Source organism: Girardinichthys multiradiatus, chromosome 23 (genome assembly GCF_021462225.1).
Source record: "Girardinichthys multiradiatus isolate DD_20200921_A chromosome 23, DD_fGirMul_XY1, whole genome shotgun sequence".
Classification (NCBI taxonomy): Eukaryota; Metazoa; Chordata; class Actinopteri; order Cyprinodontiformes; family Goodeidae; genus Girardinichthys; species Girardinichthys multiradiatus.
Window position 1 is genome coordinate 47,221,824 of NC_061815.1, and position 17,309 is coordinate 47,239,132.

The following is a 17,309-nucleotide window of genomic DNA, read 5'->3' on the forward strand; positions in this document are numbered from 1 at the left end:
TTCTTACTATGTCAAGCAATGCATGCTAATGCAATTTAAACCGCATGCAATCAATTTCAATTGGTGTTTCTATGCTATGTAGCTAGCAGGCACATCTTCCAATCATGATTTTTAGGTCAATATTTACAAAATGTGAATATTTACCGAACAGCAGCTAAAAAAGTAACAGCAATAGCCTGAGGTCGAAAATATTGACAACTACCATTTAGACAGTTCTTAAAGCTTTCTGCTTACAGTCACCCTGAACAGTCTTTGTGCTCATTGGAAAGGGTTAAACAGGTGGAAGGTTGGAGCTTGCTGAATACTAAATGTTGTTAAAGCACATTGTCCTTTAGAAGTTATATTAGTTACTACTTATAACTCTGGATTATGTTAACTTGAGGGATGTCACAAGCTCCTTGCTTTTTTTTTTTGGGTAGAATTCCTTCATTTCTACTTTGACTTCCAGGGTGAGGAAAACACAGATGAATCAATTCACTGCAAAGGTCTTAACAAAGAGTCACAATACAAAAGGGAATGAAATAGCATATCTGCTATTTCAGCAAACTACTCCCAAGTGTACTGAAGATGTTACTAATGTGCTAGCCATATGAGCAAAGGAAGACATTCCTCAAGCATTGATGTGCATAAACACATAAATTTGAACAAATGTAATCTGAACACTTTCCAGAGTAGCGTTAACATTTTGGAAAGCATAAAGCTGGAAAATTTGCAGAATCGAGAATACTTCCTTTTACATGAAGAACAGGAAATGAACAGCTCTCTCTGGCATCATCGTACGACACTCTATTCAGGAGTGAGGGAAAGATATAAATGCAGAGGGCAAACTTTAGTTTCTTTACGCAGAAAGTGGCCGCTAGGTTTTTCATGCTCTGTGGGAAGGCACAGTTCAGGCAGGCTACTGCGCACACAAATATGTCTCTGTGGACCCGGCACTAATAATGTTTCCCTTTACCCTAGTTTTAAACTTAATCTAAACGAAGGCCCGTAGATGGACTGAATTTAGATAGCACTTGCCTAGTCATACTGACCACTCAAAGCACTTTACACAAGCCACTTTACACATGCAACCACAAATTGAGACATCAGTATGCAGATCGGTAAGCAACTCGGTGGGCATATTGACATGTAACAGGAAGAGGCTGGAATCAAACACATAACTTTTGGATTACAAGAATCAGAATTGTAATCAGAAGACTACTCTTCCCACTGAGGAATGGGCAATCTTAACAGGCAATTTGTAATTTTTTTGTTTTTCATTTTTATTTTGATTATAGTTATCTATACAGATTATTAACATATATTAGTTTATTTACAGAATTAAGTTCAAAAGAATATTATAAATTATATCTAATGATGTTAAACATTTGCTTAAGTTTGGTTAAAATGAACGCGTACACCACCTTTTGCCCGGTAGAATAATAATTAGCATCTCATGATTCAGAAAATAGCTGTGCTTCAAATGAGATGGGAGGTTGCACACATAATGATAAAGTAATAATGGCGTAAAAATCAAATGTGCCATTGCACAACCCTAGTCACTCCATTAAGTGTGATTAAAGCATCAGTGATAAAATGATAAAGTAAGTCTGCAGGAGACAATTGATGAGTATTCCACTAGTACAAGTTTGCTGTGACTCAAATGCTTTGAAAATAAGTAAGAGTAGGAATCTGGTAATAAACCCCATGAATTAATTATCTGAATAAACATTTATAAGTTATTCAGAAATGTCCTATTATATTCTGAAGAAATAAACTTTGATTAATGGATTGCTTCGATGTTTTGTCTCTAGTCCAATAATAATAGTTTGTTGTACCGTTACATGTAAGAATTCAAATACCCACAACAATTTCTAGATTTACATTCTGAAAACCAGAAGAATATATATACTGTGGCAGGTACTTAAACAATTCCATGTTGCCCTGAACCCAAAATAGACCAATTTACTGCAGCTTGACACATTTTTAAATCCTCAATAGATTTAACATTCCATACGTGTTTCTGCATGCATGAGCAAATGGTGATAAATAACTACAGTCTACACACTCATACTGAGTGTAGAATTTCAACTGAGCATGACTTTTTAAGGAGGACTACAGCGGTACTTGTTCTTAGAAAGAGTATCTCCTGGTCTACTTTGTAGTATGTCATATATGCAAGCTTCCAGAAGAATGCCAAGCTGGGAAAATAATCACTTTTTGAAAAGTAGATAGTTGGTGATGATCATAAACACCAATCAATTAATGGATCAAATTTGTGATCTTTTTTGTTGTACGCATCTGGGTCTCATTGCTTCATCCTGATGAGACTGTGTACTTATTGCATATTCTTAACTGCAGTTGCTCTATTTAAAATAGATTGCTGTGAAAATAAATTTGCCCTTTTTTGTCATATTTAAATGTTTCTGATTAGCAAAGACATTTTATTATCAGATAAGATAATCTGAGTAAACAATTTAAAAGATGAGTTAAATTTCACAAGCCACACCCCGTGGTCTGAGACGAAATCACTTAAATAGAACATGTATGACAATGATTTGAAAAATCAACACATATATACAGGGGTTGGACAATGAAACTGAAACAGCTGTCATTTTAGTGTGGGAGGTTTCATGGCTAAATTGGACCAGCCTGGTAGCCAGTCTTCATTGATTGCACATCGCACCAGTAAGAGCAGAGTGTGAAGGTTCAATTAGCAGGGTAAGAGCACAGTTTTGCTCAAAATATTGAAATGCACACAACATTATAGGTGACATACCAGAGTTCAAAAGAAGACAAATTGTTGGTGCACGTCTTGCTGGCGCATCTGTGACCAAGACAGCAAGTCTTTGTGATGTATCAAGAGCCACGGTATCCAGGGTAATGTCAGCATACCACCAAGAAGGACGAACCACATCCAACAGGATTAACTGTGGATGCAAGAAGAAGCTGTCTGAAAGGGATGTTCGGGTGCTAACCCGGATTGTATCCAAAAAACATAAAACCACAGCTGCCCAAATCACGGCAGAATTAAACTCTCCTGTTTCCACCAGAACTGTCCGTCGGGAGCTCCACAGGGTCAATATACACGGCCGGGCCGCTATAGCCAAACCTTTGGTCACTCATGTCAATGCCAAATGTCGGTTTCAATGGTGCAAGGAGCGCAAATCTTGGGCTGTGGACAATGTGAAACATGTATTGTTCTCTGATGAGTCCACCTTTACTGTTTTCCCCACATCCGGGAGAGTTACGGTGTGGAGAAGCCCCAAAGAAGCATACCACCCAGACTGTTGCACACCCAGAGTGAAGCATGGGGGTGGATCAGTGATGGTTTGGGCTGTCATATCATGGCATTCCCTTGGCCCAATACTTATGCTAGATGGGCGAGTCACTGCCAAGGACTACCGAACCATTCTTGAGGACCATGTGCATCCAATGGCTCAAACATTGTATCCTGAAGGCGATGGCGTGTATCAGGATGACAATGCACCAATACACACAGCAAGACTGGTGAAAGATTGGTTTGATGAACATGAAAGTGAAGTTGAACATCTCCCATGGCCTGCACAGTCACCAGATCTAAATATTATTGAGCCACTTTGGGGTGTTTTGGAGGAGCGAGTCAGGAAACATTTTCCTTCACCAGTATCACGTAGTGACCTGGCCACTATCTTGCAAGAAGAATGGCTTAAAATCTCTCTGACCACTGTGCAGGACTTGTATATGTCATTCCCAAGACGAATTGACGCTGTATTGGCCTCAAAAGGAGGCCCTACACCATACTAATAAATGATTGTGGTCTAAAACCAGGTGTTTCAGTTTCATTGTCCAACCCCTGTATATATATATATATATATACTTTTTTTTAATGTTTTTTTCACCAAAAAATAACTTGACAACTAGTCAATGTTGGGACAATGAATTTAGTTCAGAAATTTAGGTGGTTATCTATGAAAATGAATTATTCAGTTTCAACTAATATAAATTCTAAGTTCTTGTTCAGGGGGAACTTGCACAATAGTGCATGTTTTTAAATGAGACACAAAAGCTCCCACTGAAGTCTGGACGAGACAGTTCATAGGCACACGTCAACAATTAGCTAAGAATCATGATATGTCTTTCTACTAAACAAATTTGCCATTTTCTGTATTTAAAGCTGTGAACAGTTTTCTTGCAATGTATAATTGCTTATATCATCAAACACCATGGCCTTTTGGATATGAGTTTATGGGTTGGAGTTAGATTTATGGGCTCATTTGGCATTGTGCTGCAGCTCGGCAGTCAGCTTTATGAAGTTATTGCAGAAAATTGATGCACCTGCATTTCAGTACTTTCTGGAAGAAACATATTAGAAAAAGTTATAGCTGACAGCACAGCAAAAGCTGTAGGATCAGCCTGAAATGTAACAGAACAACTGATATCATACGGATGTTATGGAAGGTGAATGAGTAATTTTTGATTGTCTGCATTTTGTTTGGTTCCAAGTGTGAAAATGTTTTATGATATGTTATGTTTATGATAAGTTATGCTACTTTTATCAAACCCTCCCCCCCACAGGATGCTGTACAATTAAAGCGGTTTGATGATGGTTAATTATGTCTTTGAAGTATCTTCCTTTCCAAGAATCACTTCCTGTTAGATCATAATGCGACAGCTCTACAGATCGATTATCATATTGATTGATGTAGACATTATAAACTCCCCAATTATTTCCCTCTTTATTTTTGCATCAAATAACAGCTTTGGCGGAAGTTGTTAATAATTGGATGCTCGTGCTGCACAGAAGTTAAAGTTGCTTTGCTATAATGATAAGAAGGGGACTTTTTTACTTGTTTTTGAAGTGACTTTATCTCATTTCTTGGAGATGCTAAAACTGAAAATATTGATTGTGAAGTTGTTAAAAGAACCGGTTCAAAGATGCATCACACTTTCAGCTTAGAACTGAGTGTAGCAAACAATTTAGACAGCAGGCAGCAGAGAATTTTTCTCATAATGTGAATCAATTATTTTATTTTCCCACATTACAACCACACACTTCTGTGTGTTTTACTTGAATTTAATATGACCACATAACATAATACAAATTAGTGTCTAGAGCCAGCCAAAGCATCCGGGGATCGGGCCGCCGAGGTCTCCACCTTCGTCCACCGCCTTCGTCCACCGCCTTCGTCCACCGCCTTCGTCCACCGCCTTCGTCCACCGCCTTCGTCCACCGCCTTCGTCCACCGCCTTCGTCCACCGCCCAATCCTCTTTGCACCGTTTCCTCACGGTTCCCCCTGCAGGTGGTGGCCCCACTGGACGATGGTCTCGCGTCTCTCGTTCGGGCTTGGCCCGGCCGGGTCCCGCGAGGAGCAACCCAGCCACCAGGCACTTTCCGACGAGTCCCGACCCCAGGCCTGGCTCCAGGGTGGGACCCCGGCTCCGCCGTACCGGGCGACGTCAAGTGCCTTGATTTTGTAGTCGTCATGAGGGGATCTTGAAGGGAGTAAGGGACGCTGTCAAGCTGAAGAAGGAGTCCTATCAGCTGTAGTTGGCTTGTGGGACTCCTGAGGCGGCTGACGGGTACCGTGAGGCCAAGCGTGCCGCGGCCCGGGCGGTGGCAGAGGCAAAAACTCGGACCTGGGAGGAGTTCGGTGAGGCCATGGAGAAGGAATACCGGTTGGCCCCGAAGCGATTCTGGCAAACCGTCCGGTGCCTCAGGAGGGGGAAGCAGTGCTTCACCAACACTGTTTACAGTGGGGGTGGGAAGCTGCTGACCTCGACTGGGGAGATTATCGGCCGGTGGAAGGAGTACTTCGAGGATCTCCTCAATCCTGCCATCACGCATGCCCTGGTGGAAACACAGGCTGGGGACTTGGGGTTGGACTCTTTCATCACCCAGGCGGCAGTCACCGAGGTGGTTAAAAAGCTCCGCGGTGACAGGGCTTCGGGGGTGGATGAGATCCGCCCTGAGTACCTCAAGTTTTTGGATGTTGTGGGGCTGTCATGGTTGACACGCCTCTTCAACATTGTGTGGCGGACGGGGACAGTGCCTTTGGATTGGCAGACTGGGGTGGTGGTCCCCCTACATAAGAAGGGTGACTGGAGGGTGTGTTCCAACTACAGGGGGATCACACTCCTCAGCCTCTCTGGTAAGGCCTACGCCAGGGTATTGGAGAGGAGAGTCCGACCAATAGTCGAACCCCAGCTTCAAGAGGAGTAGTGTGGTTTTTGTCCCGGCCGTGGAACACTGGACCAGCTCAAGTACCCTGTAGAGGGTCTACAGGGTACTTGAGGGTTCATGGGAGTTTGCCCAACCGGTCCACGTGTGTTTTGTGGACCTGGAGAAAGCATTCGACTGTGTCCCTCATGATACCCTGTGGGGAGTGCTCCAGGAGTATGGAATCGGGGGCCCTTTATTAGGGCCGTTCGTACAGGGTCCCTGTGCGAGCGGAGCAGGAGTTTGGTTCGCATTGCCGGCACTAAGTCGGACCTGTTCCCGGTGCATGTTGGACTCCGGCAGAGCTGCCCTTTGTCACCGGACCTGTTCATAACTTTTATGGACAGGATTTCTAGGCGCAGCCAAGGGCCGGAGGGGGTCAGGTTTGGGGATCAGAGGATTTCGTTTCTTCTTTTTGCAGATGACGTGGTCCTGCTGGCCCCCTCTAGCCAAGACCTACAGCATGCACTGGGGCAGTTCGCAACCGAGTGTGAAGCGGCCGGGATGAAGATCAGCTTCTCCAAGTCCAAGGCCATGGTTCTCGACTGGAAAAGGGGGGCTTGTCCTCTTCAGGTTGGAGGGGAGTTCCTGCCTCAAGTGGAGGAGTTTAAGTATCTCGGGGTCTTGTTCACGAGTGAGGGAAGAATGGAGCGGGAGATCGACAGACGGATTGGTGCGGCTGCCACAGTAATGGGGGTGCTTTGCCAGTCCGTTGTGGTGAAGAGAGAGCTGAGCCGAAAAGCGAAGCTCTTGATTTACCGGTCGGTCTACGTTCCTACCCTCACCTATGGCCATGAACTTTAGGTCATGACCAAAAGAAAGAGATCCCGGATACAAGCGGTGGAAATGAGCTTCCTCCGTAGGGTGGCCGGGCACTCCCGTAGAGATAGGGTGAGGAGCTCGGCCATCTGGGAGGGGCTCGGAGTAGAGCCGCTACTCCTCCACATCGAGAGGAGCCAGTTGAGGTGGCCTGGGCATCTATACCGGATGCCTCCTGGACGCCTTCCTCGGGAGGTGTTCCAGGCACGTCCCACCGGGAGGAGGCCCAGGGGACGGCCCAGGACACGCTGGAGGGACTATGTTTCTCGGCTGGCCTGGGAACGCCTTGGGCTCCCCCCGGAGGAGCTGGAGGAGGTGTCTGGGGAGGGGGATGTCTGGGCGTCTCTGCTGAGTCTGCTGCCCCCGCAACCCGGTCCTGGATAAAGCGGAAGACGACGAGTACGAGTACGAGCACAAATTAGTGCCTAACCGAGAGCTGGAAGGAACATGTCTTTACAAAACATCTGAGAAATGTGACGTGGAGTCTGTATGTATAAAATATGTAAACACCAAAGCCTTGCAACAGATTCTCTATAGGATTTAAATGTAGACTTTGACTGGACTATTCGAATGCATCAATATGCATTGATCTAAACCACCTCAGTCTCTTTGGAAAATCAACTATTCTTCCAGGATAATGGTTTTTAACTACATTTATTTCCATATATTCTCTGCTCAGTTTCCGGCTGAAGATGCACATCCCTACATAATGACGCTGCCACCATTCCATTTGGTGGTCTGCAGTGTCAGTTTTCTGTCACACACAGTATAGTAGATTTAGGCCAAAATGTTTATCTCATTTGATCGAAGCACAATCTTTCACATGCTTGCTGTCTCTTCTACTTGGTTTTTTGGCAAACTGCAAACATAATTTCTAATCGAAATCTTTCAACAATGGCCTTCTTCTTACCACTCTTTCAAGAAGACCAGGTTGGTGGGATGCACAATTATTGAAAGATCTGAGCTGGGGATCAATGCAGCTACTCCAGAGCTACCATGGGCTTCTTAGCTGCTTCTCTGATTAATGACCTACCGTGCCTGCCAGTTTAGGTAGACAGCCATGTTGACCATAACTTGGTAGGTTTGCAGTTGTGGTACCTTTTCCATTGTTGTCTGTTGCTTATATAGTGACAAAGTGTGAAAAGGCTTAAGGGGTATGAATACTTTTGCAAGACACTGTAGGAATGCAATCTTATTTGCAGTGCAGAAGTGAACAGGGTGAATAGAGTTCAAGTACTTTACTGATATATTTTAGTTACAGTTCATCTCCTGATGAATTGACAGAGAGGAGAAATGGGCAAGAGCAGAGGGATGCATGATATACAACTGCTCAGTAAATTGTAGAAGCTTACAGATACATTTCACCATGTTGTCCCCTTTGACATGTTTTTGACTCTACTTGTATCTGCCAGCAAGTTGTTTTTGTCTCGTTTACCCTAGTTCTGTCACATTTTGAAGGCCTTTTAAAAGTGTAATAAGGACTCAGTGTCCATGAACATTTTGTCTTTCAGGTCATGCTCAGTTGCACTAAATAAGTCTCAGGGAGACATCCAGAAGTTGAGTTTCATTCTCAGCAGAGCCGTTGACATCACAATGTCTCATATTCGGTAGCTGTTAAAGATAACTTTGGTGAAGTGTTCTTTCTTTTTTTAATTTAATAAACTGTGAGAGTGGCCATTAAGGTGACAGAGTTGTAGTTCTGTTTGCTGGATTTTTTTTCCCCAGCAAACATAATTATAAAAACAAAACAAAGAATTGAATGACAAAACTCTGTTAGTAGTGGAGAAGTTGTAATGTAACGAAGTAATGACCCCCTAAACCTATCAAGTGATTGTGCCACTAATACTCTTTTTCCACTGTCTCAATTTGGCCCTGCTCCACTCCACTCAGACAGCTTTGCGAGGTTTTCCATTGCTGTTTTTTCTGTACCGAAAGTTAATATACAGTGGGGAGAACGAGTATTTGATACACTGCTGATTTGCAGGTTTTCCCACTTGAAAGATATGTAGAAGTCTTTAATTTTCATCATAGGTACTCTTCAACAGTGAGAGACGGAATCTAAAACAAAAATCCAGAAAATCACATCGTGTGATTTTTTTTAGTAATTCATTAGCATTTTATTGCATGAAATCAGTATTTGATACATCTGAAAAACAAACTTAAAATTTGGTACAGAAACCTTTGCTTGCAATTACAGATAGGAGACATTTCCTGTAGTTCTTGACGAGGTTTGCACACACTGCAGCAGGAATTTTGGACCACTCCTCTGTTGGGACCCCAGCCATGGGTAACATTAAAGGCAAAGTAAAGTAAGAACCTTTTCTGGGACTTTCAAAATAAATCGCATTAACCTACTACCAGCCCAGCCAGGAACAAGAAGGGAACAGCGAACTTCCTGTGACATCACTGTTTGAATAAAAACTCCACGCACCAAGAAACAGATCTCTTCCATGCAGGTTCCCAGCGGAACTGGACGGAGGGACACAGCGCGCTAATGTCTCTTTGCGGGCAAATAGACATAACTCTTCAAACTGGATCCAAGAGTGTCATACGATCACGCGATCATATGCACTAAGTTAAGTAGGAATGAATTGCTGTTTGTGTATCTGGTATTCATTCATGAACGGAGTAATTAAGGTACAAGCATTGCTTGACTTTCTCTCTGAGGTCTACAGACGAAAACTGTATTCCAGAGACTTTCCAGCAGAGACCCTGTCTCTACAACGCCGAGTGGAGCAGTTTTCGCGGTCTGAAGGAAAGACAACTGGACCGCATAACCATGGCTACAGCAGTAACGTGCAGTTTGGCCGGTCTGGCAGAAGGAGCTACCACCCCACAGCTACGGAGGTTAGCAAGTTAACCTTTTCACTGTGGATGCTTTACTCAACTTCGTCGCCCCGGACAACTGTTCCTCAGCACGGTTCACGTAAGAGGTAGTGTTTTGGGCAGAGAGAAGTAGTTTAGAATGAAATAATCTAAACAAGATTCATTTTATGACGTTTGGTTTTGTTTGTGTTTAAAACTTAGCTATCTTAGTGCTAGCAGATTATCTGTTCAGCACATTTGCTCAGTTTATATGTTCTGTGTTTGTGTCTATAAAGTTAAGACAAACTTTATTTAAAGGGTGATTTTAAACAGAGAAGATTGGCCATAACACGCCATCCATGCTTATGCATTTTAACCCTTTTATTAGTGGTATTTTAAATGTGTTTGAGTCTGATGATAAGCTATAAGCTTCTTTTGTTAGCTTTAACAGCTAAGAGCATGTGTTTATCTACTAAAGATCATTTACCCAAAAAGGTTGTTAGTTTTCAATCCAGTAAAATAATACCTTATAAAACCTTATTTTACCAAACATGATAACTAAGTAAACACCATTAAGACCCATTTATCCAGAAAGATTTAGCTCTTATTCAAAATAATATTTCTTTAAATATTATTTTACTATTTCCTTAATAATATTTCTTTAAATATTATTTTAATAAATAAAGAGAGCTAATTAAACACCGTTAAGAATTGGTCATCCAGAAGGTTGGTTTTATTCAGCAGATCATTCTTTAAAATATTATTTTACTAAAATAATGTTTTATCTGGTCTTGCATTATGAATGGTTGTTTAAAGGTAAACCAATTATTGCCTAAGTTAGTTCCAAGACTAACTTAACTAAATCTCCAGGTTCTTCAAGATAATCCTTGGTTCTCAAACATAAATAGCATTGCATGATAATGTTGTATCACTCTATTGGTCATGGTTTTTAACTGTCTTTGATTCACTTGTTTATATTGTACATAGCCATTTTTCGGGACCCACAGCCATGGATTTCAACATTAAACTCTGGTACGGACTCTTCTGGAATTTTCAAAATAAATTGCATTTAACTGACTTCCAGCAACTGAGGAAAGGGGGGTAGCAGCAGACTTCCCATGATGCCACTGTCTGAATAAGAGCACCCCCTCTCCAACAAGCCGACCTCTTTCCACACGGCCTTCGAGAGGGACCGGTCAGGGGAGGCCCAGCGCGCTGATGTCTCTTTGCTGGCAAAAAAAGACAAACTCTTCAAACTGGATCCAAGAGTGTCATACGATCATCGATTATATGCAAAGATAAGTACGAATGAAATACTGTCTGTGTATCCGGTATTTTCATTCAAGAACAGGGAAATGAAGGTGTAAGAGTTGCTTACTTTTTCCTCTGAGGCTTGTGAAGCAAATTGTCCCAGAGAAGTTCCCTACAGAGACGCGCGGTCTCTATGAAGCCGAGCGGTCTCCCAGTCTGGAAGGAAGACAACAGAGACCCCATCACCGTGCAGTGGCGTTGGTGGACAACGAGCCGTTCTTCATCCACAGCTGGAGGTTAGCGGGAAACTAACCCTTTTGTTCACAGAACGAACACACCTTCTGATTGGGAGAAGCTGAGGTTAGCGGGAAGCTAACCCTTTGTTCACGGTGGATACCTTATTCAAACTTCATCGTCTTTTGGACAACATTCCTCACCACGGTTCATGAGGTTAGGTGTTTTGGGCAGAGACAGATTTAGAATGAAATGATCTAAACGTTTTTCATTTTATGAAGTTTTGTTTGTGTTGAACTCAGATATCTTGGTGCTAGCAGGCTATCTGCAGCACACATGTTCAGGTTGTGTTCTTTGTGTGTTTTTAAAGTTAAGACAAACTTTACTTGAAGGGTGATTTTAAACAGAAGATTGATCATAACGCGCTGTCCACGCTTATGCATTTTAACCCTTTTATTAACGGTATTTTAAAAGGTATGTGTTGATTCTGGTGCTAAACTATTAACTTCTTTTGTTAGCTCAAATGCTAACCGGTAAGAACACGTGCTTGCTACTAAAGATTATTTAACAGAAAGGTTGTTAGTTTTCAAGCTAGTGAATAATAGTCCCTGAACATCATTTACTAGATTAGATAACTAAGTAAACACCATTAAGCCCCATTTCTCCAGAAAGATTTGGCTCTTGTCCAAAATACTCCCTTAATAATATTTCTTCAAATATTATTTCAATAAATAAAGGCAGCTAATTAGACACCATTGAGAAATGGTCACCCAGAAGGATGGTTTTATTCAGCAGATCGTTATTTAAAACATTATTTTATTAAAATAATATTTTATCTGATCTTGCATTGTGAATGGTTGTCTAAAGGTTTGCTGATCATTGCCTAAGTTGGTTCCAAGACTAACTTAACTTCACTTCCAGATTCTTCAAGATAATCCTTGGTTCTCAAACATAAACATTGCATGGTAATGTTGCATCACTCTTTTGGTCATTATTTCCAATCATCTGTAATCAACTTGTTTATATTGTACATAGCCTGTTAGTCTTCCCTATTATTTAATTCTGCTTGGTAGTTTAGTTGGATTGTTTTTGCATAGTAAAGAGTTTGTTGATTTAAATATGTTTGACTTGAGTTGACTTATTTTTGTTAATAAATTCTTGTATTTTAAGAAATTGTGTGAATTCATTCCATGTGTGTGCAGAGTTTATGCTGGTCAATAATGTCAGAGCTTGGCTCACACCTTTCTATTTTGTCCTAATACCATCGCCTTACTGGGCTGGTATTCACAGGACAACCCTTAACAGACCGAAATATTATTTGATAAAATATTAAAATAGTAATATTAAATATTATTCTCAGATTCATAATTCCAACACATTAGTCTTCCTTATTCTTTCATTCTGCTTAGTAGTTTAGTTGGGTTGTTTGAACATAGTAAAGAGTTTTTTTATTGAAATATGTTTGACTTTGAATTGACTTATTTTCGTTCATAAATTCTTGTATTTTAAGAAATTGTGTGAATTCATTCCATGTGTGTACAGAGTTTTGCTGTTAAATAATGTCAGAGCTTGGCTCATCCCTTTTCGATTTTGTCCTAATACCATCGCCTTATTGGGCTGGTATTCACAGGACAACCCTTAACAGATCGAAATATTATTTGATAAAATATTAAAGTATTAATATTAAATAATATATTCATAATCACAACACCTCCATACAGATCTTCTCCAGATCCTTCAAGTTTTGGGGCTGTCGCTGAGCAACACGGACTTTCAACTCCCTCCAAAGACTTTCCATTTGATTCAGGTCTGGAGACTGGCTCGGCCACTCTAGGACCTTGAGCTGCTTCTTACGGAGCCACTCCTTAGTTGTCCTGGCTGGGTGCTTCAGGTAGTTGTCCGGCTGGAAGACCCAGCCACGACCCATCTTCAATGTCCTTACTGAGGAAGGGAGGTTGTTGGCAAAGCTCTCCCGATACATGGCCCCATCCATCTTCCCCTCAATACGGTGCAGTCGTCCTGTCCACTTTACAAAAAAGCATCCCCAAAGAATGATGTTTCCACCTCCATGCTTCACTGTGGGATGGTGTTCTTCGGGTTGTACTCATCCTTCTTCCTCCAAACACAGCGAGCGGAGTTTAGACCAAAAAACTATATTTTTGTCTCATCAGACAACATGACCTTCTCCCATTCCTCCTCTGGATCATTCAGATGGTCAGAAAGGCCTGGAAATGCGCTGGCTTAAACAGGGGGACCTTACGTGCACTGCAGGATTTCAATCCCTGGTAGCATAGTATGTTACTAATAGTCTTCTTAGAAACTGGTGTCCCAGCTCTCTTCAGGTCATTGACTAGGTCCTGCTGTGTAGTTCTGGGCTGATCCCTCACCTTCCTCATGATCATTGATGCCCCATGAGGTGAGATCTTGCAAGGAGCTACAGACTGAGGGAGATGGACTGTCATCTTGAACTTCTTCCATTTTCTTATAATTTCGCCAACACTTGTTGCCTTCTCACCAACCTGCTTGGCTATTTTCCTGTAGCCCATCCCAGCCTTGTGCAGGTCTACTATTTTATCTCTGATGTCCTTACACAGCTCTCTGGTCTTGGTCATGGTGGAGAGGTTGGAGTTTGTTTGATTGAGTGTGTGGACAGGTGTCTTTTATACAGATAACGAGTTCAAACAGGTGCAGTTAAACCTGGTAATGAGTGGAGAACAGGATGGTTTTTTAAAGAAGAACTAACAGGCCTGTGAGAGCTGGGATTCTTACTAGTTGTTAGGTGATCAAATATTTATGTCCTGCAATAAAATACTAATTAATTACTTAAAAAATCTTTTGGATTTTTGTTTTAGATTCAGTCACTCACAGTTGAAGATTACCTATGATAAAAATTAAAGACTTCTATATGCTTTGTAAGTGGGAAAACCTGCAAAATAGGCAGTGTTTCAAATACTTGTTATCCCCACTGTATTTTAAGTCACAAAAACTGAAGTGTCAAATATTTACAGTCATAAATACTGTCAGAAATACATTAGTTTTAAATATGTACAAATAGTGAAAAGACTAACCCGCTCATTAAGAAACTTAATTGAATATCATATTTACTAAATCCTTATAAAGCGTGGGACTAGATCCTCAGAGTAAAATACACTGCAGACCTGTTTGTATAATAATGTTAGGAGCAGGACCCTAAAAACTAATGATGGGAACCCCGGCTCCTTTTAGAGAACCGGTTCTTTTGGGTCTGCTCACTTAAAGGAATGAGCTCTTTCGGCTCCCGAACAGCTCTAAGCATTTTTGGATTAACTTATTTCACATAATGTAAATATATACACAAAATCTATTATAAATTTAAAATACACCAAATTCAAGACAGCATAAGACAGGGTCTAATTTTAATTTCATAAACCATAGAATCACCACTTCACAACTATATTAAAACACAAAACCTCCCACTGAACAGACCCCATGAATTGTAACAGCAGCCTCGCTTGTGGTGTCGCAGAGCTGGCCACACCCATTGCCACATAGTCAGCCAATGTGTCCAACCGCCGACTCTCCACCCCTCTGCTGGTGCAGACAGGAAAATGCGCAAATATTTTAAATTTGTATCCATGTGTTTATTGTGTTTAATGGTTATTAGAGGAATAGGTAATTCTTTTTGGGTGAAAGAGGAAGAGGAGAACAAAATACATCCCCTCATTTCAAAGAGCTGGCTCTTGTTTCTGTTTTGATCATGACCAACACATCACTACTAAATCCCAAGTTTAAAGACTTTGTTTCCTTCAGAGTAGGTTATTTATGTACATCAATGTTGGCAACCATTAGAGCTGCTTCAAAGAATGACAGATCACAGAAATCATTGCATCTCTGTTCTAGAGGCACCACAGGGAACAGGAGGAGTTGAATGCAAATAAAATGTATTAAAAAAGGCTTGTATCTGATGTTGGAGTCATCCATTTTGGTCGCACAGTTGAACATGCACAGCTCAACAGACATCGCTGCTCTGATGTCACCTGGGATTGTAAAACCAGCAGAAAATCAAGTTTCGTTACCATTTCCAGCGTGTCTCATGGGACGATGCAACAGATGCGCATATCTGGAGAGACAAACGCTCGCAGGCGAACTTTTCCTCCACAAGGCCATTCCCGGAAGAGCTTGAAAGCTGGAAATCTGTCTGATACAAGAAGGTCAGAAGATTCATATACCGATCGAAGACCATGCCGACACCCAGCGCAGGTGAAAAACCCACATAGGTTTTATTTCCAAGGAGATGAGTTTCCTCCTTGTTGATTCAGTCGACTAACGGTTCTTCATATTTTCCCCTCCTGGACGGATGAGAAGTTTACTGTTTTTTTTTTCTTGAGTTGATCACAGACTCGTGGTCCTCCTCCCTCATTTTTCTTCAGACCTGACCCAACCGGTGGAGAGAAGAAATCAACGTCAAAGTAATTTCGTTCTTTTTATATTAAACCGGATAGGTGCATTTAGAAGTCTGGGCAGGATGAGGCATAGTTAAGGTGATTTAGAATCACCAGTAGTTAATCCAATGTATCAATTTGTTGCATCCAATACTGATTGAAGTGTTTTATGCTGAGCTGTGTTTTGATTTGCTGTGCAAGCGCTGCTGAATCATGCGTATTCATGATATGTCCGGCTGATCCCAAATCAGCCAGGAGTTAGAAGTTGGACTCCTAAAAGCTTTTCATCCAAAGCAACTGCGGTCTGGGCCTTGCCTGACCACTCCTTTGTTCCAATTTTATTACTGGAGTTTTTCCACTGACTTCTCGCCTCAGAGTTTTACGACTCTTTGTTCGAGATTTGGGGCAATCAGCTGCTAGAGGCTAAAGGGGCGTGGCTACAATCGAGACATCAGCACACCAGGAGGATTTCTCTTTCCATTTAACCCAAATTGCACATTTTGTCCATAAAATTGCTGGTTTGATCTTCATAGACACTAAATGCGCATATACAGGTCCTTCTCAAAATATTAGCATATTGTGATAAAGTTTATTATTTTCCATAATGTCATGATGAAAACTTAACACTCATATATTTTAGATTCATTGCACAATAACTGAATTATTCAGGTCTTTTATTGTCTTAATACGGATGATTTTGGCATACAGCTCATGAAAACCCAAAATTCCTATCTCACAAAATTAGCATATACTTAAAAGGGTCTCTAAACGAGCTATGAACCTAATCATCTGAATCAACGAGTTAACTCTAAACACCTGCAAAAGATTCCTGGGGCCTTTAAAACTCCCAGCCTGGTTCATCACTCAAAACCCCAATCATGGGTAAGACTGCCGACCTGACTGCTGTCCAGAAGGCCACTATTGACACCCAAGCAAGAGGGTAAGACACAGAAATAAATTTCTGAACGAATAGGCTGTTCCCAGAGTGCTGTATCAAGGCACCTCAGTGGGAAGTCTGCGGGAAGAAAAAAGTGTGGCAGAAAACGCTGCACAACGAGAAGAGGTGACCGGACCCTGAGGAAGATTTTGGAGAAGGGCCGATTCCAGACCTTGGGGGACCTGCGGAAGCAGTGGACTGAGTCTGGAGTAGAAACATCCAGAGCCACCGTGCACAGGTGTGTGCAGGAAATGGGCTACAGGTGCTGCATTCCCCAGACCTGGGCTACAGAGAAGCAGCACTGGACTGTTGCTCAGTGGTCCAAAGTACTTTTTTCGGATGAAAGCAAATTCTGCATGTCATTCGGAAATCAAGGTGCCAGAGTCTGGAGGAAGACTGGGGAGAAGGAAATACCAAAATGCCAGAAGTCCAGTGTCAAGTACCCACAGTCAGTGATGGTCCGGGATGCCGTGTCAGCTGCTGGTGTTGGTCCACTGTGTTTTATCAAGGGCAGGGTCAATGCAGCTAGCTATCAGGAGATTTTGGAGCACTTCATGCTTCCATCTGCTGAAAAGCTTTTTGGAGAGGAAGATTTCATTTTTCAGCACGACCTGGCACCTGCTCACAGTGCCAAAACCACTGGTAAATGGTTTACTGACCATG

General features: G+C 41.9%; 1 protein-coding gene across 1 annotated transcript in view; it reads right to left on the bottom strand.

Annotated features, from left to right (window-relative positions):
• Positions 1-17,309, bottom strand: part of rxfp1 (relaxin family peptide receptor 1) — a 170,340-nt gene that overhangs the window by 93,430 nt on the left and 59,601 nt on the right. The window lies entirely within an intron of this gene.